Here is a 27,049-nt window from a genome sequence, read left to right as displayed (position 1 = left end):
AGTGTAACCTTGCTTTTTGGGTATGAGGGACTGGGTTGGTTGGAAGATATGGGTGTCCTAGGTGAATCTTCAAGCTTCTTCAACCCCCCCCCCCCCCCGAATTTTGATAATAAAACTAAACAATTCTGTAAAAATGCAGAATTGATTGTAATTGTATTAAATATTAAGGGGGTCCTTTAGCAAAACTGCAGTAAAAAGTGGCCTAAACACCTTTGCATGGGTCATTCCTGTGTGCTAAGGCCATTTTATTGTAGGAGTAAAATGGTTGATTTTTCTATATTCTGTATAAATGACCATTAAATACACATGAGCCTCTGTCACCATGCACTAATTAGTGTGTAGCAGTGTAGTACAGAGCATGCCGTTCTCTGGCCCACAGCTAAAAAAATACTTTTTTTTTTTTGCACCGACCCCAAAATTACAGTGGGATGCCTGAGCGCGCCTTGCGATAAGGCAATTTTTGCTGTTTATGGTAAGCATGCATTAGTGCTTACTGCAGCTTAGTAGAAGGACCCCTAAACTACACTTTCTGTGTGTTTGTGTGTGAGTGCATGCTATCCCTGCAGGTTAAAGAATGTGCTGTTGGTGTTTTTTTAGTCTCTGTGACAGCATCTATTGTTTTGCTGCCCCTCAGAAACTGCTGCCCTAGGCAGCCATCTAGTCTTGCCTAATATTTGAACCAGCCATTCTGTGTGTGTGTGTGTGTGTCCAGCATATGTGTGTGTGAGAGAGAGAGGGTAATATGCAGGATCTGTACTTTGCTGTGGTAAAATTTTGCTTTTTATTTAAGTATTTCAGCTACTTTTGAACAAGCAGGTCTGAACCTGCAGTTGTTTTGAGGTGGAATTTTAATTGGTTTCCTCTCTAGCTCAGTTGTGACTAGAGGTCTGCACGGGAACGGGGATCGCAGGAATCCCCCCCTTAACCCACGGGATTCCCATGGGGACCCCCCCTCTGGCCCACGGGACTCCCACGGGGACCCCCCTCTAGCCAATGGGACTCCCACGGGGATGGAAGGCTTTGGAAGCAGGGTTCGTCCATATAATATAAACCCAGTCTGGCTTCAGACCTCTGTTTAGCACTGAGACGGCGATTGCAGCGACCCTAGAATACTTACGCAACTAATTCAGCAAGGGCCACAATGCCTTAATCATGCAATTTGACATGAGCTCGGCCTTCGACCTGGTGGATCACAAAAAATTGCTACAATGCTTAGACGCAATCTGCATCGGAGGTGAGGTATTCGACTGGTTCCGAGGATTCCTTATGACCCGCACCTATCAAGTACGCTTCAACTGCAATCTCTCTAAAACATGGAGAAACCCATCAGGCGTTCCACAGGGGTCTCCATTATCCCCACTACTCTTTAACGTCTATATATCATCACTAGGCATGCAGCTGGCCCAACGGGGTATAAAAGTATTCAGTTATGCGGATGACTTCACAATCATTATCCCGTTTAATACGTCACCCTCCGAAATCATCCCCACGGCAACAGAAGCGCTAAACCTGATGGAACAATGGACCACAGAATTCAAACTGAAGCTTAATTCAGATAAAACTAAATTCTTCATAGCCTCGCCACACCCACCTATCACCACAACACCACTACGCATTAACAATCTTAACTACCCTATTCAACCTACAATGAAGGTTCTGGGGGTAATACTGGATCAAGGTCTAACTATGAAAGACCATGTGGACTCCCTAGTCAGAAAGGGGTTTTTTACTCTCTGGAAACTTAGGTCCATTAGAGCATACTTCGACGCTTCAGCATTCAGAATTCTGGTACAATCCCTAATACTAAGCCACCTTGATTATTGCAACATTACCCATCTGGCAATCACCCGGAAGCAAATGCAGAGACTTCAACTGATCCAAAATGCAGCAGTCAGGTTTATCTTCAGACTGAAAAAATCCGATCATATAACCCCTTCCTACCGACTCCTGCATTGGCTGCCAATGGAGGCACGTACGAAGTTCAAACTGGGATGTCTCTGCTTCAAGGTATTATCCGGTCTAGCCCCTAAATATATAACAGATCTCTTCTCATTCCCAACCAACAGACATGAGAGAAGAGCACACCAGAAATTCGTTTCCCCACCAGCCAGAGGATGCAAATATAAGAGACACCATCAACAACTTCTATCATACCAAGCAGCCTTATGGGGCAAAGACTTGGAAAAACTAATTACACACTCAAACAATTATGGTGAATTTAGGAAACACCTAAAAACATACCTGTTCTCGAAATACCTAGGTAACGAATCAGGACAATAGCCCCCATCGCAATCCCTCCCCAATTTAGATCTTGTAAACTGTTAACCTCTAATCTCTAACTATGAATGTTCCTCACAATTTATGGAATTTTTCTAATTCATTGTAAACCGCATGGAACTTCACGGTCCTGCAATATATAAACTGTTGTTATTATTTTTATTGTTGCTACTATCAGATATTCACCGCTACACTCTGTAATTCGATGTCTGTGCAATTTATCTTCATTGTAAACCACCTAGAAGTCGCAAGATTGTTGGCGGTATATAAGAATAAAGTTATTATTATTATTATTATTATTATAATATAATGGACATGTCAGCCTTAGTAAAAGAGGGGGTTTATAAGTTAATTACCTGAACAGAAAACAAAAAAAGGGTTCCACCAAAGAGATTCCACAAGGAAAGCAGCAGCGCAAACACAAAAGAAACAGTGGAATTGATGATCCTGTCAGAAGTAATTTCTGCTTTTTATGGGGACGGGCGGGGATGGAGGTAATTCCTTGCGGGGATGAGTGGGAACGGAGAGGATCCTGGCGGGGACGGGCAGGGATAGGTGGGATTTCTGTCCCCGTGCAACTCTCTAGTTGTAACTTCAGCTCACAGTGTGTCAGAAGCTGTCAGCAAAGATAAATGCCTGTTAAAGGACAAATGGACTTGGGGTATGGTTTTCACTGGGAGTCCCGTGGGCAGACTAGCTCCAGGGCTAGTGCCATGCTGGACGTCTCAGAGTTGGTGTTGCACTGGGAGAATCTGCTTTCTTTGGGCAAGACACTTTATCTCATTTTGCTTTAGATATCCGCTTTGTAAGATCTTTTGGTAAGGAATTTATTGGGCTTGAAGTCTGCAAAAGTTTAAGCCATCATGAGTATTACTTGGCAAGTCAGTCTAAAAACCTAAATATTGACACTAAATGCTCCCTGTAGCATTTGAGTGGCAGAGCAAATGTGAACTTGAGCAGGTATGAATTCCAAGAAGTGAGTCAGCCCTGTTGTTATGTTAACAGACTGCACTACATCCCTTAAAAACACAGGAAATGCTAGAGGAAGGGCAGGTAACGGGATGTGCATTGCCTCTGGAAGTAATTTGGTTAAGGGCTGAACGCTTTTCTTTGGCTTAGTAAATAGGCTCCTTGTATTTTATTAAATGCTTTAAATGTTACAATAACGTTTAACAAACTGAACAGATCCACACAGCAGATTGTACAAGCTTCCTTTGTACTCCAGCATAAAGATCAAGTTAGTGAGTTTTCTTAAAAAGGAAAAAAAAGTACCATAGATGAAGAGTACCATAGATGAAGAGAAGGGTAAGAGATGATGTAAGATAGTCATAAAAGAAAAAATTTCAAAACATATATCCAACCAATATGGTAAATTTTATAAAGGGAGACCATAGCACTTCATATTTTATCTTTCCTTATATACCCCAAGAGGATCCTAAGTGGTTTACATTGAATGATGGTCAGGTACTCTAAGGGCCTGATTCTAAAAATGGCATCCTGATTTTAGGCAGTGGTTCGCATCCTACTGTCGTCTAAAAATTGATGGGGCGAAGGATGTCTACAATGTAGGCATTGTTCGCTCACGTGTGGAGATGTCTAGGCATGCCTGTGGATGCCTAAGGCTGGAATTGGCATGGTTAATGCCAGAAGTGGCCTTAAGCATCCGTAGGCATGCCTAGGCATTTCTCATAGGCGGGAGTCAGATGCCTTAAATGCAGGCCTGTAAAATGCTGGCCCGCACTTAAGGCATCTGCAGAAGAAAATAGACGCAATTCTGGACGCAGTGCCTACTGGTGATTGACATGTGGTAGGCACCCGTTTTGCAGGCGCCGTTTCTAGAATCAGGCTGTAAGGTTCAAATTCTGTAGCCGGCGCCTAATGTTAGGCACCTATTTCGGAGGCGCCCATCTAGAAAGGTGCCTATCTAAATTGATTAAGCTTTTAGAAAAGCTCGATTAAGCTTTTTAATCAGCAATAAAGGTACTCATTGACTTACGACCTATTCAAGTTACGACTGTTCGACTTTATGACGCGTTTACTACAGTTTCCCCCACCAGCTATTAGCAGCCCCAGTCTCCTGCACTCCCAAGTCTCGCTACACAGCAGTAATAATATAAAGAGGAGGTGCCACAACGAATGTTCACCACAAAGGGATTGTGCTGTGCTTGACTTAGAAAGTAAGAAAATGTTGATAAAATATTACTTTAAGATGATTACAATATCATTACCCAGTCTAATACAGTATTCTTACCTTAGTCTAACATAGGCCGGAACCAATTACGGTCGTAAGTCGACGAGTATCTGTAATTGAAACTTAGGTGCTTATCAAGAAAGAGCGATTCTGCAACAAGATGCCTCTAAAAATTTAGGCGGCCTTTAAAAAAATAGGCGCTATGCACGTAGGGCGTGGGCATGGCTACATGTTAGGCACCTTGTTTCAGAATCGCTGCTCTTAAACGTGCTTAAGTGCTCTGCTAGGCGCCTAACTTTTAGTTGTGCCTAGAGATTGGGCGCCTCCAAAATAGGTTCCCTCAGCGTGATTCATTAAACAGCACCCAATTTTACTTGAATTGCGCTGAACAGTGCCTAATTAGGCCTTATAAAATTTGCCCTTAAGTGTTTTCTCTATCTGTCCTGGTGGGCTCATAATCTAACTGTAGATGGACTTTCCCAGAGTCACATAGAGCAGGCTGGGATCAAACTCATAGTCTTAGAGTACTGAGGCTGTAGCTTTAACCACTAGGCCACTCCTATATGAGGATAAAGCCCAAGGAACATTTCAGAAATATACCATATCTCCTACAGCCAATCAGCATATGGCAGAGAATGAATGCATCTCCATTTGAAAGAAATCAGCAACTTTACCACTAACAGCAAAAAGTTTAGAGATACGATTTGTTAAATTCAGATTTCTGCGGTGAGCATTAAGCTATAGTAAGGAAAGCATATACCGGTAATCCTGGGGTTAGCCTCCTACTTTGTTTTTTGCAAATAACATCTGCTATTATAGAGGTCCTTTCACTAAGTTGCAGTAAAAGTTGGCTTTAATGCACCCTTACACGGGTTTTTCCTGCGTGCTAAGGCCTTTATGACTGCAGCTGGGAAAAGGAAGATTTTCAGTTTGTTCCATTAACGTCCATGCAGTAATGTTGGCATTAGCACATGGCTGTTAAAAATTATTAGTGCATGAGCACTTACCAATACCTGTTTTGAAGGCAGTAAGGACTCATGCGCTAATCCTAAGAGCTGCAACTTTTTTTTTTTAACTTTTACTAGCCCAGCGAGCCCATGATTTTAACCTGCTTTTAACCCGCGGGTTAAAACCAGGGGCTCGCAGTGCGGGGAAGGGCAGGAGAGTCAGGGTGGCAGGAGAGATTTGGGCTGAGAGCAGGGCGGCTATTCGGGGCGGCAGGCAGGAGAGATTTGGGCCGAGAGCAGGTGGGCCAGTCAGGGCTTCAGGCAGGAGAGATTCAATGCAAGAGCAGGGCGGCCAGAGCATCCGATCGGGGCAGACAGTAGCAGGAGATCTTCAGGGCTTCTGACAGCTTTTTTAAAATTTTTTTATTTTAATCGGGGCAGACAGGAGCAGGAGATCGGGGCAGAGAGCAGATCAGGGCAGAAAAGGAGGGCAGAGAGCATGGCGGCAGAAGGCAAGGCAGTCAGAAAGGACCTCAGCGACTGGTCCTCAGCAGTCGTTTATTTTGGATCAGCCAGCCCAGTCGGTGTTGCTTTTTAATTTTAGTGAATCACGTCCTTCATGCTTTGCATGCCCATTCCCCTCATTTGCATATTTTATATTCAGTTTCAGTTTACTGTGGTGGTTTATCACTGCGATTTTACGCGCCACTCTGCTTGTTTCAAGCCATTTTCAGTTTTTATGCTCAAAGACACGTACATTATTGTGCTCATATTTTTATCTTTGTACCCTACATCATCCGGACCCCTGAGGAAGGCGGTCTCGACGAAACACGTACCGTGTAGGGTCCATCAGGACAATCATACGTGTATTACTAATTCAGACTTTTATTTGTATTTTTATTGTGAAGAGCAAATAAAATCATATTTCATGACATCCATATCCACAGTCTTTTGTTTTTATCTTGGGAAAGTCCAAATACAAGCACTTGCTCTCCTGGTCTGAACAATACTTGCTTCAGTATTCTTATCCAGGTAAGAGTATTTCATTGAAGTTATTACTCCATAACTTTCTTTCAACATATAAAAGTTCAAAGGCAAAAGAAATCAGCTCAGCTCTTCCCTGAAGCAGGGCAAGAGAGTGTGTGGCGCAGTAGTTGAAGCTACAGCTTCAGCACCCTGGGGTTGTGGGATCAAACCCTGCGCTACTCCTTGTGACCCTGGGCAAGTCACTCAGTCCTCCATAGCCCCAGGTACATGAGATAAATTGTGAGCCCACCGGGACAGATAGGGAAAATGCTTGAGTACCTGATTGTAAAAAATCGCTTAGATAATCTTGATAGGCGGTATATAAAATCCTAATAAACTTGAACTTGAAACTTGAAGCAAAACTGAAGCTTCAGAGCTTGGGCTAGATTCACTAACCCTCCGATCCATATCCGATTTGTGTGCGATTGGAGGCAGGCCAACCGATTCGCCAACCATCTGCATGCAAATGGGGGCGTTTGGAGGCACGCCCCCAACCGACTGCACAGATCGGATTCAGCCCTGACAGTAATGACAGGAGAAGCAGCCTCCTATCACTGCTGTCAGGGCTTCTGACAGCTTTTTAAAAAATTTTTTATTTTAATCAGGCAGATATTTTGCATGTATTACACATGCAAAATAACTGCTCGGTAAAAATAAAAAGCCCCCCCCCGAAGTGCCTCCTCCCTCCCCAAACCTCTAAAAAATGCCCCGCGTGACGATGCCCCGCCCCCCCCCCCCCCCCCCCCCCCGTGCCCGATGCCCCGCTGAACACAAGGCAGGAGGGAAGCCAACTCCCTCCTGCCATCTCAAACGCCACTTGGCCGGGCCGGGCCCACCTCCCTCCCCATATCTTTAGAATCATTGGGAGCAGGAGGGGTGCCCAGTCCATCCTGCTCCTCAGGCCTCCCGTGATTGTCTTCGGGAGCAGGAGGCCATGCCCTGATGCACCAGTTTAAATCTAAATTAAAAACCTTCTTATTTAAAGACGCCTTCGAGTAGTAACTACTTTTTTAAAGATGCTGTTTAATTGCAAATGTCCTTCTAAGGACAATTCAACTTCCCTTCTTTTGGTCTTTCACCCACCTCTTGTTCTTTCCATCAGTGTCTCTTTCTTATAATATTTTAGTTCGACCCCTTTTTTCCTTTTGTACAAGTTTGTCTGTTTGGTTAATTATTCCCCAAATATGTTTGTTAACTTGATTGTTTTTTTAATTGATTAATGTACACCACCTAGAAGCCTGGTTAGGCGGTATAATAAATTTTAAAATAAACTTGAAACTTAACTAAAGGGCAAGTTTACTAAGCTATGCTAAACAGAAAATGCAGTGTCAGCGTGGGCAGGGACAAGATCATGATCCCAGTGGTTCACGAATAGAGATGGGGTATGACTGGCACTGCCAGCCGGTGTGTGGGAAGTTGTAATGCTGTTATGACAGCATTGCAGAAAGTGGACACCCATTTCTTGTGTGTTTACATGCGCTGCTCCAGTACTGTGGCATGGTTTACTGCTGGAGCTGTGTCTTGAGGCTGACTTGTTAAGGTTAGGAAGACGGTTAAAGCACACTCCAAGAGCATGCTTATTCAACTCTCTGATGATTCATGTATTATTTTTAAATACTTTTGAAATCGAGGCCCTTTCTATTGTGTTATTTTTTGGCCTGTGTTTTTATGTTTAATTTGATTTTTTTTTAAATGTATTTATTTATAATTTTCAATATACATATCAAGTTTAAACTTGTACAGAAATCAAAAGTTAAGCAATTTTGTCATACATAAAAGAAAAAAAAAACCAAATTTGAAGACAGAACATAAGCTTAATTTCCGCTCAAGTCCAACATTAAGGATCCCAAATGTTACAAAAGCGAGAATTAAAGGAACAAATCATAATCTAGGAATTAGGCATAATTAGCTGAGCTTCAGGATATCTTCCACATTTGGAAAGGCTCAAAGAAGACAAATTTTTGTGAAGAATAATATATGATACATTTACATGGATGACGCAAAAAGAAAGTTGCTCCTAGAGCTAACATACCTGGTTTCAAAAGTAAAAATTTTCTACGACGTTTTTGGGTCTCTCTAGCCAAATCTGGGTACATTTGAATTTTTAAACCCAAAATGTCCTTCTGTTTGTTCTTAAAGAAAAGTCTCAGTAACCAATTTTTATCCGTGGCTAAAGCAACAATTAAAAGTAAAGTTGCAGGTACTGCTTTTTTTATCTGAAAGCTCCAATAATTTGGAAACATTTAATTGTTCTTGAGTGGTTGCTTGTTGCTGTTTTTGAGGAAGATAGTAAACTTGTGTTAATGGAGGTAAAGCCTCCTCTGGAACTTCCAAAACTTCTTGCAAATATCTTTTAAACATCTCCCTAGGAGTTACCATAGTAATCCTAGGGAAATTAACCAGCCTTAAATTGTTTCCCCTTGAAAAATTATCCAATGCCTCAAGCTTTCTTCTGAGATTAATATTATCCTTAATCAATGTATCTTGAATTTGTTTAGAGACTTTCAATTCTTGATTAATATGTCCTATAGAAGTTTTGGATTCAGTTACTTCTTTTCTTAATCTCTTTATTTCAGTCAACTGTGTTTTTATTTTTCCTTCTATTTGTTGAAACTGTGGGTTAATGATATTAGGCAGATTTGCAACCACGTCCCATATTGATTCTAGTGTCACTTCTTGGGGTTTTTGTATTTGCGATAATTGTAATATAGTATCTTTTTGCTCACCAGCTGACAATCTCTCCTGCTGGGTATCTTGGAATAATCAGTCCCCAAGTGTTGATAAGTCCTCGGTTTCCATCAGACTCTCCTGTAATTGTGGAGAGTCTGGTTCCTTGCTCTCTGCTGCTTCTTCCTTGGCCTCAGGGGTAGAGAGAGCTCCGGCTTCTGGGTACTCGCCCTCCCCCCACGGGGAGCTTATAACCTGAGGACGTGGTGGTGGTGCCCTAGTGTCGAGACTCAGCATGGTCTCCTCACCTCTGCAGTTCAGCTCCAGTGGGGACGTTACCGACGGCAACCCGATATCCTGCATCTGCCACAGTAATTCTTCTGTGTTGCCCTGAACGGCTGCTCTGGAGCGCCACGAGGCCCCAGCGGAACTCCTTCCTCTCCGTTTCGACATTTGCAGGAACTATCGAAGACTCAGAGACCAAACTGTTAGAGCGAGTTGCTACAGCGTGGTGCTCAGCCATCTTGGATCAGAAGAGTAATTTCCTTAGCCGTTTAATTTGATTTTACTATATTTGATTTTGTTGATGAATTGATAATTAAATATAGCCCCCCCCCCCACCCCTTTGTTATAGTACAGCTAGGCGACTGCCTAGTTTAAGCCTGGGACAGTGAGAATGGGGGCACATTCTCTAATTTCTTTGTTGAGAGACCAGAGCAAGCCAGCAACTTCTTATGCTCTGGTTCTTGTCCTTTATCCAAGAATCCTTGCTCTGAAGCAAGTGCTTCTGTAGTGCCAATCCCTGAGGATATGGCAGACTGATTCTTTATTTAGGTGGCTGCTGCAGGCATTGTAAGAACAGATCTGCCTGTGGATTACAGGTCAGAAGGGGAAATGGGACCTAAGACAATTTTGGAGTGGGTTTATATAATTGGCACTAAGCCTTTCCCTTTGCTTATCATAAAGCAGGAGTCTCCAAAGTCCCTCCTCAAGGGCTGAATCCAGTTGGGTTTTCAGGATTTCCCCAATGAATATGCATGAGATCTATGTGCATGTACTGCTTTCAATGCATATTCAGTGGGGAAATCCCGAAAACCCGACTGGATTCGGCCCTCGAGGAGGGTCTTTGGAGACCCCTGGGCTAGACCCCTGGGCCAGACGTCCGAGAAAACCCAGACAGACTTTGTCCGGGTTTTGGAAAGCCCCGAGCTCCAGCCACGTTTGGAGGGCCTTCAATAAGCATGCGCAAATGATGTCACACGCATCTACGCATGCTGGAGACCCTTCAGATGCGGCCCAGAGGTCGGGGAAAAAAGAGGGGCTTTTTGGGGGGGCTGGAGGCAGAATAGGGTAGACTGGAAGCAGAACAAGGCTTGGCTGAGGGCGGAATGGGGCAGGGCCATGCATCCGAGTTTGTCCGTTGTTAAATATGGTAACCCTACATAAGACGGCACTCTTTATTTTATAATAATTTTTATTAACATTTTAACAAAGAATACAGACTAGAGTGGGCCACACATGTACAGCACAACAACTCCCAACTGTTCCCCCCCTCCTCACACAGCATCACATATTCAGCAAGTAGCTACGGGCTCTGGGAGGCAAGCTATCAATCACAGGGGACCAAATCTGTCAGGCGGCCGGAGAGGCTCTCTTGACGTCCAGACGCTCCATACGTAGCAAGGCATAGACATCATTCTTTCACTCTGTCACTGAAGGGGCCTCCTGCTGGCGACGATTACGGAGAATACATTTGCGTGCCAAAAGAACCAACCGCTCGAGCAAGCGGTTGGTTACACTCTACGTGCCCAGTGTGCGAAAATTAGAAAACAGAAGAACATCCGCTTGGCATGGTAATCACTTATGCAAAAGTCCTGAAAGGTAAGTCACCACAGAAGTCCAGAAGCGCTGAACTGGCACACAAGTCCAGAACATATGATACAAAGAAGCAGGTAGGTATTAGCATTTAGGGCATTAAGGAGTCAAAGCAATACCAGCCCAAAACGCACGCTTTGGCACCACATACAAATGTAACAAAAACTTATATTGTAGTTCCTGTAAATCTGAGGATTTAGTAAGGTGGCAAGAGTTTTTCACCGGCAAGCGGAGCACCTCTCCATCTAGAAATGGATCACCCTCCGCTTCTGCATTCCAAACCGCCACTAGTTTATCAAAGTCAAAAGGTGGAACCAAATTATTCAAACTCATGTGATAAAAGGAAATATTGGCCGGAGTGGTACGAGATAAGGATAGAAGCTCCACCACAGAGTCTACTGCATCTTCATCAATGGTCTCTCGAGTTAGAGAGAGCACATAAAGCAATGTTACTTACCGTAACAGTTGTTATCCAGGGACAGCAGGCAGCTATTCTCACTAATGGGTGACGTGATCCAACGGAGCCCCGATGCGGACGCTTCTTTGAAGAAAACTCGAAGTTTCGAGTCGCCCGCACCGCACATGTGCGAGTGCCTTCCCACCCAGACAAGGGTGCGTCTCCTCAGTTCAGATAGCTAGCAGAGAAGCCAACCCAGGGGAGGTGGGTGGGACATAAGAATAGCTGCCTGCTGTCCCTGGATAACAACTGTTACGGTAAGTAACATTGCTTTATCCCAGGACAAGCAGGCAGGTATTCTCACTAATGGGTGACCTCCAAGCTAACCATAATGGGATGGAGGGCTCCAAGCTAACCATAATGGGATGGAGGGAGAGTTGGCAACTTAGGAGAATAAATTTTGCAATACTGTTTGGCCAAACTGTCCATCCCGTCTGGAGAAATGAAATAATGAGAAGTGAAGGTATGAACCGAGGACCAAATGGCAGCTTTACAAATTTCCTCCATTGGTGTCAATCTGAGGAAAGCTACAGAAGCTGCCATAGCTCTGACCTTATGGGCTGTGATTTTTCTGTCAGGGGGCAATCCAGCCTGGGCACAGCAGAATGAGATGCAAGCCGCTATCCAGTTGGAGATGGTGCGCTTGGATATAGGACGTCCCAACTTGTTCGGATCAAAGGAGATGAAAAGTTGAGGAGCAGTTCTGTGAGGTTTGGTGTGTTCTAGGTAGAAAGCCAAAGCACGCTTACAGTCCAGAGTATGAAGGGCAGATTCTCCAGGGTGAGAATGTGACTTCGGAAAGAACACTGGAAGAACAATGGATTGGTTGAGATGAAATTCTGAGACAACTTTAGACAGGAATTTCGGATGAGTGCGGAGAACCACCTTGTCATGATGGAATACTGTAAAAGGTGGGTCCGCAACCAAGGCTTGGAGCTCACTGACTCTTCGGGCAGAAGTGAGGCCAATGAGAAATACCACTTTCCAAGTGAGATACTTCAGGTGAGCCTTGTGAAGAGGTTCAAATGGAGGCTTCATAAGTTGTGAAAGGACAACGTTGAGGTCCCAGACCACTGGAGGTGGTTTGAGGGGAGGATTGACGTGGAACAGTCCTTTCATGAATCTGGAAACCACAGGATGGGCTGATAGAGGTTTCCCTTGCAGGGGCTGATGGAAGGCAGCAATTGCACTGAGATGGACTCGTATCGAAGAAGACTTGAGACCAGAATGAGATAAGTGTAAAAGATAGTCCAAAACCGAAGACAAGGAGGAGTGTTGAGGCTCCTGATGCTGAGAAACACACCAGACAGAGAATCTAGTCCATTTTTTGGTGGTAGCATTGCCTAGTAGCAGGCTTCCGTGACGCTTCCAGGATGTCCCTCACAGGTTGGAAAAACTGTAGAGGGGTTACGTTGAGAGGAACCAAGCTGTCAGGTGTAGAGACTGCAGGCTGGGGTGAAGCAGAGATCCCTGTTGCTGTGTAAGCAGAGATGGAAAAACTGGTAGAGGGTAAGGTTCCCTGCTGCCGAGTTGGAGTAGAAGGGAGTACCAAGGTTGCCTGGGCCACCGTGGCGCAATCAGGATCATGGTGGCATGGGCTGATTTCAGCTTGACTAGAGTCTTTTGGATGAGAGGAAATGGAGGAAACGCATATAGAAAGAGATTTGTCCAGTCCAGAAGAAATGCGTCTGCCTCGAGGCGCTGTGGAGTTTAGATCCTGGAGCAGAACTGAGGCAGTTTGAATTTGTGGGGGGCTGCGAAGAGGTCTATCTGAGGTGTTCCCCACAGAGCGAAGATGTGATGAAGGGGCGTGGAGTTGAGAGTCCACTCGTGAGGTTGCAGGAGGCGACTCAAGCTGTCTGCTAAGGCATTGTCTGCCTGAATGTAGATCGCTCTGAGGAAAGTGTTGTTGCGAATTGCCCAATCCCACACCTTCAGAGCTTCCTGGCAAAGGGAGGCCGATCCCGTGCCTCCCTGCTTGTTGACATAGTACATGGCGACCTGGTTGTCTGTGCAGATGAGAACAATCTGGTCGCGGAGGAGCTGCTGAAAGGCATGGAGAGCGTTGAGGATCGCCCTGAGTTCCAGGAGATTGATGTGGCACTGGCGGTCCGCGCTGGTCCAGTGGCCCTTGGTATGGAGGCCGTCCAGATGAGCCCCCCAGGCATAAGTCGGCAAGTCGGTCGTGAGGACTTTCTGATGGTGGGGGGTGTGGAATAGTAAACTGCTGGAGAGATTGGAGGATAGCATCCACCAGCGCAGAGACTGTTGTAGAGCAGGAGTGACCTGGATAGGGTACGTCAGGGGGTCGAACGTTTGGGACCACTGGGATGCCAGGGTCCATTGGGGGATCCTCAGGTGCAGTCTGGCAAATGGGATCACGTGAACTGTCGAGGCCATGTGGCCTAGCAGGACCATCATTTGTCTCGCCGGGATGGACGGGCAAGAGGACACTGAATGGCAGAGGTGAAGTAGAGCATTCATGTGTGGGGGAGGAAGAAACGCTCTGAGCTGGGTAGTATCCAGGATCGCTCCAATGAAGGGGAGAGTCCAGGAGGGTTGTAGGTGGGATTTTGGGAAGTTTATCTCGAATCCCAGATGTTGCAATAACCAAATGGTCTTCTGGGTCGCGAGGGCGACCCCCTGAGACGTGGAATCTTTGATGAGCCAGTCGTCCAGGTAAGGGAACACCTGGAGACCATGGTTTCTGAGTGCTGCAGCTACCACTACCAGGCACTTGGTGAAGACTCTGGGTGACGAGGCCAGGCCGAAGGGAAGCACTCGGTATTGGAGATGAACATGTCCCACCCTGAATCTGAGGTATTGGCGGGATGCCGGATGAATGGGAATGTGGGTGTAGGCCTCCTTCAGAACCAGAGAGCATAACCAGTCATTCTGCTCGAGGAGGGGATACAGGGATGCCAGGGTCAGCATGCAAAACTTTTTTCTTTGACCAAAAACTTGTTGAGTACCTGAGATTCAAAATGGGTCGCAGATCGGCCGTCTTCTTCGGAACAAGGAAGTACCGGGAGTAAATCCCTTTGTCTGTTGGTCCCGAGGGACCGGTTCGACAGCTCCCAGCTGTAACAAGGCCTGGGCTTCCTGAAGGAGAAGGGCGGTCTGGGTTAAGTTGGAAGGATACTCTCTTGGAGGATGTTCCCGAGGGATTTGGTGGAACTGAAGAGAGTACCCTTCTCTTACGATGGAAAGGACCCAGAGGTCGGTGGTAATGGTCGCCCATTGATGGTAAAAATGCTGGAGACGACCTCTGATGGGTGAATTGATTGAAAAAGGCAGAACGACAGAGGCTATGCCCTCTTTGAGACAGTCAAAAGGGCTGAGGAGCCTTCGGAACAGCAGATGGTTGAGGCTTTTGCTGATGTTTCTGCGGGTGCTGTTTCTTCACAGGCTGTCTGATGGGGGAGCCTGTTTTGGAGGGTAGCGCCGCTGGTATATCAACGGTGGGCGTGATTGCCGGGGGCAGGCCTGGGCTTCGGACGCAGGATGGACTGGAAGGATTTCTCATGGTCCGAGAGCTTCTTGGTTGCCGCCTCGCTGGACTCATCAAAGAGGTTGTTGCCAGCGCATGTGACATTTGCAAGCCTGTCCTGGAGTTTGGGGTCCATGTCGATGGTCCTCAGCCACGCCAGTCGTCGCATAGCTACCGAACATGCTGTGGCTCGAGCCGCGAGCTCAAAGGTGTCGTAGGAGGACTGCATCAGCTGTACTCGGAGCTGGGACAACGAGGCCAGCACCTCCTGGTACTCGAACTGGGCCCTCGGGTCCATGAAGGGCGTAAACTTCTGGAGTACAGACAAAAGGAATTCCAAATAGGTCGTGAAGTGGAAGTTGTAATTCAGAACTCTCGAGACCATCATGGAGTTCTGGTAAACTCTCCTGCCGAATCAGTCCATGGTCTTCCCCTCTCTACCAGTTGGGATGGTGGCGTAGACCTGGGAGGGGTGGGACCGCTTCAGTGAGGACTCCACCAGAAGGGACTAGTGGGAGAGCTGAGAGACGTCAAACCCTTTACGATGTACCGTGTGCTACCTGGTGTCCAATTTACCCGGCACGACGGGGATGGAATAAGGTGTCTCAAGGCATCGTGCGAAGGTCTGGTCCAGAAGCTTGTGTAAGGGAAGCTTAAGGTTCTCAGCGGGTGGTTGAGGAGATGCATATTCTCCAGGTATTCCTTCGAAAATTTGGGGGATGTCCATGCCATCACCCATCTGCCGGAGAAACGAGGAGAAGGACAGTTGATCGGCGGTTGCAGGGCCTCGGGATGGGCTAGATGAGGTCGAGGCCTCCGGAACAATTGGGGACAGGGACCGAGATGGTGAGAGAGATCCCATCGTGTCCTCGAGCTCTGGCATCAGTGGAGGCGAGTACTCTAGGTATGCTTGCTTCCGATGAAGCGAGGCATGCCTGGACGAGTGCCTTGAGGAGTGCCTCGATCGGTGATGTGGGCTGTGTCGAGAGGTTGGCCTCGATGGACGAGGTGAGAAAGTCTTCGCTGAGGCCCCCAGGTAGTGAATGGGGCTGGAAGCGATTGATCGAAGTAGGGTTGGTTGCCGTTAAGGCTCGAACCCCGTCGGGGTGATCGGCTCCAATGGGGGCAGTGGTAAAGACTCTGTTTCTTGCATCGAGTGAATCAGCTCCAACGGAGGCATTCACAAAGACTCTGCTCCTTGCATCGAGTGAATCGGCTCCAACGGAGGCACTCGCAAAGACTCTGATCCTTGCATCGGGTGAATTGGTTCCAGAGGAGGCATGGGCAAAGACTCTGCTCCTTGCATCGAGTGAATCGGCTCCAACGGAGGCACTCGCAAAGACTCTGATCCTTGCATCGGGTGAATTGGTTCCAGAGGAGGCATGGGCAAAGACTCTGCTCCTTGCAATGCATGCATTGTTGCCAGACCAGACACTCGCAGAGACTCTGCTCCCTGTTGAGAGTGTGTTCCCCGCTGAGTCACTGGAGGCGGCTCGACCTCGCGGGAGGCCTCCATATGCCCAGGCTGGATTCGGGAAAGAAGCTGAGGCCCCATCGTGGTAAGGAGCTCGATGAATTGCGTCTGGAATGAGGCCGGCAAGGATGGATCCGCATCTGAAATGGGACCACCTGCGCGGGCTTCGCGCTCCCTCGGAGTAGTGTGTGAGTGCTTGGACTTCGCCTTGGGCACTTTCAATACTACTGGGGGAATGGGTTGCTGGGCTACCTGACCTGAGGAGGTTGAGGAAGGCATCGCAGCAGGCGCTGGAGTCTGAGCCGGGATAAACAAGGCGGGCTTGATGAGACTCGGCGCCGCAGAGATGGTAGGCTGTGGGGATGCGGAAGATGTCGAAGGCGAAGGTCCCTTCGTGGTCGACGGATCCGTCGAGGACTCCATGAACAGCAATTCCCACAGGACGCAACGGCGCTTGAAAGCACGTGCGGTGAGTGTGGAGCAAGGCCAGCACGATTTCGGGAGATGTTCAGGCCCGAGACACCGAACACAGTGTCGATGAGGGTCCGTTAGTGAAATCGCACGCTGGCACTTGTCACACTTTTTAAAACCAGTAATAGGCCGGGACATAGGCCGAAAAAGCTCCGCCGCGAGATCGAAGCCGCGGGGCTGCAGCCATGTGGCCTTCCCGGTCGAACGGAATAAAGAAATTTTTTTTTTTTAACAATAAAACGACGAAAATCATCGATTAAGATCAATTAAAACCAAAACCGTAGATTAGAAGGCACAAGTGAAGAAAACTTCACGCAGAGAGTCGAAGACGGACTTCTCGGCTCCGCGGAAAAGTAAGAACTGAGGAGACGCACCCTGTTCTGGGCAAGAAGGCACTCGTGCATGCGCGGTGCGGGCGACTCGAAACTTCGAGTTTTCTTCAAAGAAGCGTCCGCATCGGGGCTCCGTTGGATCACGTCACCCATTAGTGAGAACACCTGCCTGCTTGTCCTGGGATAATGACGTACCTGTCCATAAGCCAGCCAATTTTGGTTATCCAGTTGCAAATCAGTAAGAGATTGCATGGCACCCTCCTCTGTGACCAGGTCTATGACAAAGTGCAACCCACGTCTGAAGAACAAACAGCCATTTCAGAAACAGCACCATTTTATAAAGCCAGCAGATACCGCTTAGAAAGATCAGGATCCAAATTTAAATTGCCCACTAAAGGGAGCAAGCAGGTAGAATGAGGAGATTGCCAAAGTTGTTTACAAATCCAATGTCATACCTGTCGCATAGACTTCAAAATTGGGTGTTGGCGAGCTGGCAGAATTCTGTAAAGCGTCCTAGAATGTAATAATAATAATAACTTTATTCTTTTATACCGCCATAACTAAAAGTTCTAGGTGGTTTAAACTAAAAAGAGCTGGACATCAGCGAAATACAATAATGCAGTAAAAATACAGATGTCTGTAAAATACAGTTTCAATAATAAAACTCTCATTAAGTAATAAAATACAGATGATTATGAAATACAGTTCCAGTAATAAACAGCAGATGCACTGGAGCAACAATTTGCCGCTCCAACTCCAAGGGCGTATAGAAGGAAGTATCCTTAATCCAGTCTACTAAATGTCTCATCAAACAAGCAACATTATAATGTCACAAGTCTGGCAAAGCCAACCCACCCCTCCCAACAGGGCAAGATAGCTGTTGTAGCATGCAGCGAGGCTTATGATTGTTCCACAGGAATTTACTGAAGGCAGCCTGAAAAAGTTGCAAGTGTTGATTAGTCAAATAGAGTGGAAAGGTCTGAAGAATAAACAGCCATTTCGGAAACAGCACCATTTTATAAAGAGCTATACGGGCCCGTAAACTCAAGGGCAGCGGTGTCCACAGGATGAATAAGTCCAAAGATTTCTGCATTAATATAGTATAATTTTCACGATACGCCTCAGCCACCCAGACAAGAAGGATAACACCCAAATACCGCATGCTATGAATCACCTTCTTAAAAGGAAAAGGAGATGTCCATTCCTCAAAAGCATAGCCCCCCACTGCCAATGCCTCAGATTTGTCCAGATTTAAGGTAAACCCTGAAACCCTCCCATGTTGCTGAATCAACTCCAACAGACGTACCACAGAAGGATAGGGCTGTGAGACACACAAAAGCAAATCATCCGCAAATGCCAAACACTTCACAGATGCACTCCCCGCCCACATTCCCTGAATGCCCCCATCAGAGCGGATACGAGCAAACAAAGGTTCCAAAAATAGTATAAAGAGCAGGGAGAATGGGGGGCATCACTTCCTCGTCCTTCTTCCCAACACAAACACCGCAGAGGACAACCCATTAACTAGAACAGTAGAATGTGGGGACTCATACAGCACCCTTACCATATCCAGAAAGGGACCCCCCATACCATAACATTCCAAAAGACAGAACAAATAGGTCCAATGCACACAATCAAACGCCTTACACACATCCAAACTCACCAACAGCCCCCCTGATGTTTTGTAGCCGCATGACCCAATACATCCACCACCCTAGTTACATTCCATACTGCCTGCCTAGCCTGAACAAAGCCCACTTGGTCCGGGTGAATTAACTCAGGCAACAGTGGAGCCAACCGCTGAGCCAGGATCTTAGCCATTAACTTTACCTCAAAATTAATGAGGGAAATAGACCGATAAGATTCCAACAGCGAGGGGTCCTTCCCAGAACAATAGTAGAAAGATTAGCATGCAATGGAAAGGACCCCCGCTGCAGAACTTGTGCAAAATATGCCTCTAAAGGCAGAGAAATATGATCCTGTAACAGTTTATAAAATTTGGCTGACAAACCATCGGGACCCGGGGTTTCTGCAAAGGGGCCTGCCAAATAGCCTCCTGAATTTCTGCTCCCCCCAAGGGGGCATGCAATCCCTGCACATCCTCTGCACCCAAAACTGGAACATTCAGGTTCGCCACATAGGACTCAATCTGAGCTGAAGGGACCACACGAGTCTGGTATAACTTCTCATAATATTGAGCAAACAAAGCCCCTATCTGCCTACCATCTGTAACCACCGTTCTCTCATGCCGTATGTCGGACGAGACAAGTGAGCCAGCAATGTAGTTGAAGTCAGCAACGTGCTCGACTTCAAGAAACGATGGGATAAACATGTGGGTTCACTCTGGGGAAATGCTTAGGGGAGGGTTCTTTGAGTGGGCAGACTTGTTGGGCTGTCGGCCCTTTTCTGCCGTCATACTCTATGTATTCTATGTAACAGTGAACTGGTACGATTCCTGAATCTATAAAAGCAATGTTTGCAGTAATAATCTGACTGAAGGAAATGTTCATGCACCTTAGAATTAAGGGACACAAATCAAGCCGAGCCATCGCTGTTCGCGTCTGGATCCAAAGTTTTTTATACCGCTCAACCTGTTTTTCCAAATAGAGCACCTCCTGCGCATATTCCCACTGTTTACGCGCCACATAGGCAATGGTCTCGCCCCGCAGTACTGCCTTAGCTGTTTCCCAAAGCAGCAATGGGTCATTCACATGCTGTACATTTTCGGCCACAAACTGTTGCCACACTGTTGCCACTTGGACACCAACAGAGCCTGAAAGTTGGAATCATGGTACAGATGACTCGGAAACTGCCACCCCCTACCTCACTCACCTACTAATACTCCCTGTAAGTCTATCCAAATCAAAGCATGATCTGACAACGTGGGACTATCAATAAACGCTTTAGTAACTCTAGAAAACACATCTTCTCCTATCAAAATGTAATCTATGCAGGACATAGAAGGATGCGTCCGCGCAACATGAGTATAATTAGAATCCAAGGGATGATGTATTCTCCACACATCTACCAAATGCAAAAGCTGTCTAAAAGAAGCAAGACCCCTCGCCGCATGCACATCCCCAGCAGAAGGCGGGCCAGTCCTATCCACCTCAGGATCCATAGCAGCATTAAAAGACCACCAAAGGGGGAGGTGCATATAAGGCTCACAAGCTGCCACAACATCCTGAAAAAACTGCAAGTCAAACCAATTAGGGGCATAGAGATTCATCAGCACCAGATCAGAGCCCTGAATATTAATATGTGCCAAAACAAATCGCCCCTGCGGATCCCGTACAGTAGCAACAACTGTGACCGGCAGAGCCTTATTGATCAAAAGGGCAACCCCCACACTATGAGTGGAGCCAGATGCGTATATCACCTCACCGGCCCACTGATGCTGCAGCTTCTCATGTTCAGCATCGGTGAGATGAGTTTTCCTGTAACCCCGCTATATGAACCCCCTGGCGATGCAACGTTTGCAAAATCTTCGAACGACAGACAGGGGAATGAATCCCATCCACATTCCAAGATTCTATCCTAACATCAGCCAGCACTACCTCCAACAAAGAAAGATGTCCCCACCTGCCGCAGAACACACCCAAAAGGGGGGCCTGGTGCCCAGCCTTTACTCAGCGCCCAGCGCCCCACCACACTGCACCCTCCACACATATTTGACCTGTCCATAGCTTCCAAAGCCTCATGCGCCCCCAGCACTCCCCAACACCAGAACCACTCCCCCAACTCCCCACCCCAACCCCAACCCCTACCCCCCAGTGCCCCCCCTCAACCCCAACCCTACACCCACACCCACTCTTGAGAGATCAACCCACGGCACCTTCTTCCCCTCATTCAATCAAAACTTAACCCGGCACTCTCACCACACAAACCTCACTGCAACATACAAGCCACAGCTACCCCCAACGCCCAGTCAAACTATCCAACAAAGAAACAAACCTCCCAAAACCAAACAGGAAGGGGGGATAGCAGGAAGGAGAGAAGCCCCCAACTGCCCCTGAGTAAGGAGCAGAAGACACATAGCACCTCCAAAAATTCAGGAACCACCAGCATAGTAAAGTCAGGGCACCGGATCAGTTGAAAGGGTCTGAATATAATCCAAGGCCCCAGACACTGTCTCAAAAAACAGCCTGGCCAGCATGATCAATTCTTAACTTAGCAGGATACAGCAGCGCAAACTTCACCCCTTTCTCTACCAGCAGCTGACACGCCGGTGCAAAAGTTTTACGTTGGGCCTGAACCAGAGCTGAATAGTCTTGAAAGCATAAAATCTTCTTATTGTTGTTGTAGATAAGCACCTTCCCTGAGCGCAAAGCAGACAAGATTGCCTGCTTATGCGCAAAATTCAAGAGTTTGAAAATAACTGGACAGGGGCGCTCCCCTGTAACTCTGCAAGGTCCAACTCGATGGGCACGTTCCACACAGAAAGGCCTGGTCAGATCTTCCAGATGTAATTCTTTAGGGATCCATGTCTGCAGGAACTCCTGCAGGTCACCAGCAGCTAAGGATTCCGGCAAGCCAATCAGACGTAGGTTATTCCTACGGGACCAGTTTTCCAGGTGGTCAACCTTTTGCTCCAAAGCAACAATATGCTGCTGCATTTGTTCTTGGGCGCTGGCCTGGTCCCAAACCTGATCCTCCAAATCGCTAGTGCGCTGTTGGTGCTCGGTGTTTTCAAGCTCCATAGAATCCAGGTGCTCGTGCGCTTCCTCCACACAGTCCAAAACGCGCTGCAACTTAGACTCCACAGCCGCCTAATCGCTGACATGATTTCCGCCGACCATGCAGAGCTTCCCAGTGGGCTGACTGGTGCAGCTGCATCGGCCATCTTGACTGTGGCCCCGCGCTGGCGATCATGGTCTTTCTGTTGGGGTCAGCTGGACTCACTCGCCGTCTGAGAAAGCGCCCTAAGCCAAACAGACATGGACCCCGGTACTCCACAACTTACTCGGGAGGGGAAGGAAGCTGAAATGGCCGGCAAATAGCGATTTTGCTAGCTGAAATCAAGGCGAAGCGACGGAGCTCAGCTTCTCAGCATCTGCCCCGATCATGGCACCATGTGATCTCCTAAGGCGGCATTCTTTTTTCCATCAATTTCCAGACACTTCCCAACTATTCTGTACAGTTCTATTCCTTTCTGGAAACTTCTGTTGCTTTACTGGTACCATACTGACATGTGCAGGAAATACTTTGGTTCACTGAGAGGGCACAGGTAGAATGGGCCTCAGGGCTGCTTATCTGCTGCTGCAAAAAACAGTTTCTTCCTATTGGCTGGCTGACATTAAAAAGAGCATCAGTAGAAACACTGACATGGGAATGAATTAGGGAACAGCACCGAGAATTCAGATAGACTTTATACTGCTGAATTTCTCATATTACAAAAATTTATTTGGGGCTCCTTTTACTAAACAGTGCTAGAGGTTTTTAGTGCAGGCCGTCAAGGTAAATGCTCCAACACTCATAGAATTCCTATGAGCCGGCCCGCACTAAAAACCTCTCGTATCATTTTTTTGTTTAACTCAGTTTTATTATATGTTGTTTCAATATATCATATATTTTTCTGTTTGCTGCTTGGATAAATGTTTTAAGTAAATTAATTAATCTTAACATTAAAATATTATTTTCTGTATTGCTGCACACATACACAAGAGAATTAAACAGAATAGAAAATAATTCACAAATATGAGTTATGCACTAATGAAAAATAAGTATTTAATCTCTTTGGAGAAGGTTGTGCTTTCACCATATAATATCCATAAAGGAGAAGTCTATCATAATATCTTTCAGGCTCTTTATATCTTATCCATAAACTTGCTGGACACCAGCCCTATCCACACAATTTAGATCCTTTCAGAGCAGCAAATGAGATCTTGCCAAGGTGCATCTGACATGTGAATTTTTATTGTCCTTCACTAGTTGCATATAGTTTTACTAGGCAAATTTTATATTTATTTCTAATAACATAGCCCCTCCTTGTTCATCTTTTGAGTATTTTCGTTGAAATATGATTTCTAAATATGATTACCAACCACTGTTATTTATTTTTAGTATTTATATACCACTTATAGCTTGAGGGGCTCATAATTGAAACTTAAATATGTCTAAAAACCCACCCAAGTTGGCACTTGGACGATCTAAAAGACAGGTCATCCAAGTGCCGATAATCGAAACAGCTTTATTGGACATATCCAGGGACATTTTAGGCCTCTGAATCCCGCTGTGCGCCCAAAGTTGAAAGGGGCATTTTTGGAGGAGTGGTTAGGACGGGATGTGGATCGACCTAGTTCCTGCTGAACCAAACGGACGCAGGTAAGGCTAGTAGTCTCAGTTAGGGCACTGGACTTTGACCTAAGGGCCGCCGCATGAGCAGACTGCTGGGCAGGATGGACCACTGGTCTGACCCAGCAGCGGCTATTCTTATGTTCTTATGATCTAGACTTAGTTGTCTTGCAGGGATAATCTGATGTTTGACGAGACTGCCTAGGCGAAACTTATATGTTGTGAATTATACCAGTGTTCTTCAACCTTTTGACACCTATGGACCGTTGGAAATAAAATAATTGTTTTGTGGACCTGCACCGGTCCGTGGACCAGCAGTTGAAGAACACTGGGCTAAGTTGTGGAAAAGGGGATAGAGGGGTATAGATAGAGGATTACTGCACAGGTCCTGGACCTGTTGAGCCGCCGCGTGCGCAGACTGCTGGGCACAATGGACCTCGGGTCTGACCCAGCGGAGGCATTGCTTATGTTCTTATGTTATGTTATGTTATCTCTGCCCCAGACCCCGCCCCCATAATAATACTAATTGTAACACCATTTCTTCCATTCATTTTTCATATATATACACACACACAATATAATCATATTAACAACACATAATGGTTAACCTCCTGCTGGGCTTCTTGCTCTTCACTGCTCCTGCCTCGAGGTCTCTCCTGTTCCTTCCTCCTTCCTCCCTAGCTCTCTACAGAGCCTCGCTTTAAGCTGAGGGAAGAAACCACTCCCCTGTAACTTCAGAGGGGGGAAGAGTTTCCTTCCCTTTGCTTGTACCGTTTCTCTCAGATAAAACTGCTTTTCTGCCTTTTGCTTCCCAGTCACTGGATAAAAAGAGAGCAGAGATTTCTGCTTTTGCTTAGACACTAACTCAGGTAAAGCAAAGCTTTCTTGTTCTGTCTCCATGTCTTCCTCACTGCTTACAGGGTAGTCAGCTGAATTACTCTCTTGGGCACTGATCTGGTCAGTCCTTCTGCACCGGGGTTTGTATGTTTTACTATATTTCCCTGTGATAAACCTCAGGGTTGCAGTAGGATTGTCACAAGATTCAATTCCACCGCTTACACGAGTTTACTATTTACCAATAAAAAACTAAGGGCTCCTTTTACTAAGGTGCGCTAGGGCTTTAATGCGCGGAATAGCACGTGCTACATTGCTGCGCACGCTAGGCCTTAACGCCAGCATTGAGCTGGCGTTAATTCTAGAGGCGTAGCATGTGGTAATTTCCTGCATGCGCTAAAAACGCTAGCACACCTTAGTAAAAGGAGCCCTAAGATCAACAGATAGCGGACCAATCAAAAGAAGAAATAACATTAGATGTAACCACAGTGCTAGAAATTTCTGATGAAATAGTTGCCAGACCAGCAACTCTTCTAATAACAGTTGCATTATCACCTGTTAAGGATTGGATAATGAAATTATTCTTTAAAAATAGATCTAAAGAATTTTGGGGTCTAAAAATACAAATATTTCCAGATGTCTTTAGAGAAATCCAGAGACGGAGGCGTCAATTCCTGATACTGAGACCTGGAGTAACCTCAATTGGAGGGATATTTTTTCTCAGTGCATAATTAGATATCAGTCCTAGAAATATGTCTTTTTTGATCCGTTTCAATTAACTTGTATTTTTTTTAATCTCTAAGACGTCTTGAAAGAGAAGGAATCACAACCTCTAATGAATAGAACCAACCGGAGGGGATACTGAGACTGCTTTACAAATCATTTTTCAATGTCCAGCTCCTTGAAAAGGGCAGCCATACATCACTAGAATTCTTGCTAGCCTCAGTAAACGATGAACTCCATCCCTACCCATTAGGTATCCTGCTACTTTACCGCCCACCCACCCCCTGGAACAAATCCTCTGAACTCGTCCTAGAGACCATAACAAGGGCCTTCCTAAAATTCCAGAGACCATTGATCATTGGCGATATTAACCTCCACCTAGATGATATCACTAACAAGGATGCAACCGATTTCAATGACTTCCTCACCTCCCTCGGTTTCACTGCCCCTCCGCCCACCCCTACCCATGATAAGGGGCATACTCTAGATATCATCAGCTTCCTCGATCTGACAGAACACAAAACTTCTGTTCAGGAAGCGAGTTGGGAAGATGTCCCCTGGTCTGATCACCTTCTTGGCTCCGTCTGCCTTTCCATTTTCATGTCCCATCTGGGCACACCTCCCCGAGCCACAAACTATATCACCTACCGCAAAAAAATCACGAGTGAACAGTTCTGGTCCCAATTTCTCAACCAACTCCCTCCTTCTCCTGACCATACCGACCCTGATTCCAACTGGCACAACTGGGTAACCCTTTCTGAATCCACTTACCGCGCTCTTGCTCCCCTCTGTACTAAACCTATCTCCCACTCCCGCAAAGCTCCCTGGTATTTTCCATATCATAGGGAATTGAAGCAGAAATGTCGAGCACTGGAGCGTAAATGGAAAAAATCAAAATCCCCTTCTGACAGACAATCCTGGAGAGACAATATCAAGTTCTATAACATGGTATTGACAAAAGCAAGAAAAAATTTCTATGGTGACAAAATCACCAGATCAAAAAACCAAACTAGTACACTGTTCAACATCTGGCGTAATTTAACCTCAAAAAATGACTCCACCTCCCCCCTCTCTCCACCATCTGCTAACGACCTAGCCAAATTTTTTAACGATAAGATAATTACCATAAGAAGCTCTTTCTCCCCAACTATCTCCTACAATTCTCTACCTCCCAACGACTCCAACCCTATCCCTGCTGATAGATCCTGGACTGTCTTCGAAATAGCCTCCGAATCCCAGATCTCTAAACTTTGTCTCAAATTGAAATCCTGCAAATGTATCCTAGATCCTTTCCCATCCTACCTTTACGATAACATTCCTGTGCAGGCCATCTCCTCCCTCACCAATCTTGTAAACGCTGCCCTACTATCTGACCTGTTTTCTACAGAAATGGGACACATTGCCTTATCCCCTCTTTTGAAAAAAGCTGATCTTGACCCCCTCCTCACCATCGAACTACCGCCCCATAGCAAATATCCCCCTCCTAACCAAACTGCTTGAGTCCATAGTCGCTACCCAGCTATCTTCTTATCTAGAGAGATTCTCCATTCTCTCCTCCTATCAACATGGCTTTAGACCCAGTTTCAGCACCGAGTCCCTCCTTGTCTCCCTAATATCAAAGGTGCAACAACTACATTCTCGAAACAAATTCGCTATTCTGTTACAATTCGACCTCTCTGCTGCTTTTGATGTCGTCCACCACGACATACTACTTTATCAACTTTCCGAGATAGGAAATGATTCCACCGTTCTTAATTGGTTTTCAAACTTCCTTCGCTCTCGCTCCTACACTGTCAACTCTAATGGCACCATGTCCACTCCTTGGTCTCCTTCTTGCGGTGTCCCTCAGGGATCACCCCTTTCCCCTATCCTTTTTAATATCTATATGTCCTCATTGAAGCTCTTCCAGCTTTCCCCCCTTGAAACAATCTACACATACGCAGACGATATCCTTGTCCTTCTTGAAACAGACCAGAACCTCACCAAACATC

At 46.2% G+C, this 27,049-nt stretch overlaps 1 protein-coding gene across 1 annotated transcript in view; it reads left to right on the top strand.

Moving 5' to 3' along the window:
• The window catches only part of PDE4DIP (phosphodiesterase 4D interacting protein), a 533,445-nt gene that overhangs the window by 557 nt on the left and 505,839 nt on the right, over nucleotides 1-27,049 (top strand). The gene's annotated exons all lie outside the window — the stretch shown is intronic.

Source organism: Geotrypetes seraphini, chromosome 12 (assembly GCF_902459505.1).
Source record: "Geotrypetes seraphini chromosome 12, aGeoSer1.1, whole genome shotgun sequence".
NCBI lineage: Eukaryota > Metazoa > Chordata > Amphibia > Gymnophiona > Dermophiidae > Geotrypetes > Geotrypetes seraphini.
This window is presented reverse-complemented; position numbering and strand designations above follow the sequence as displayed.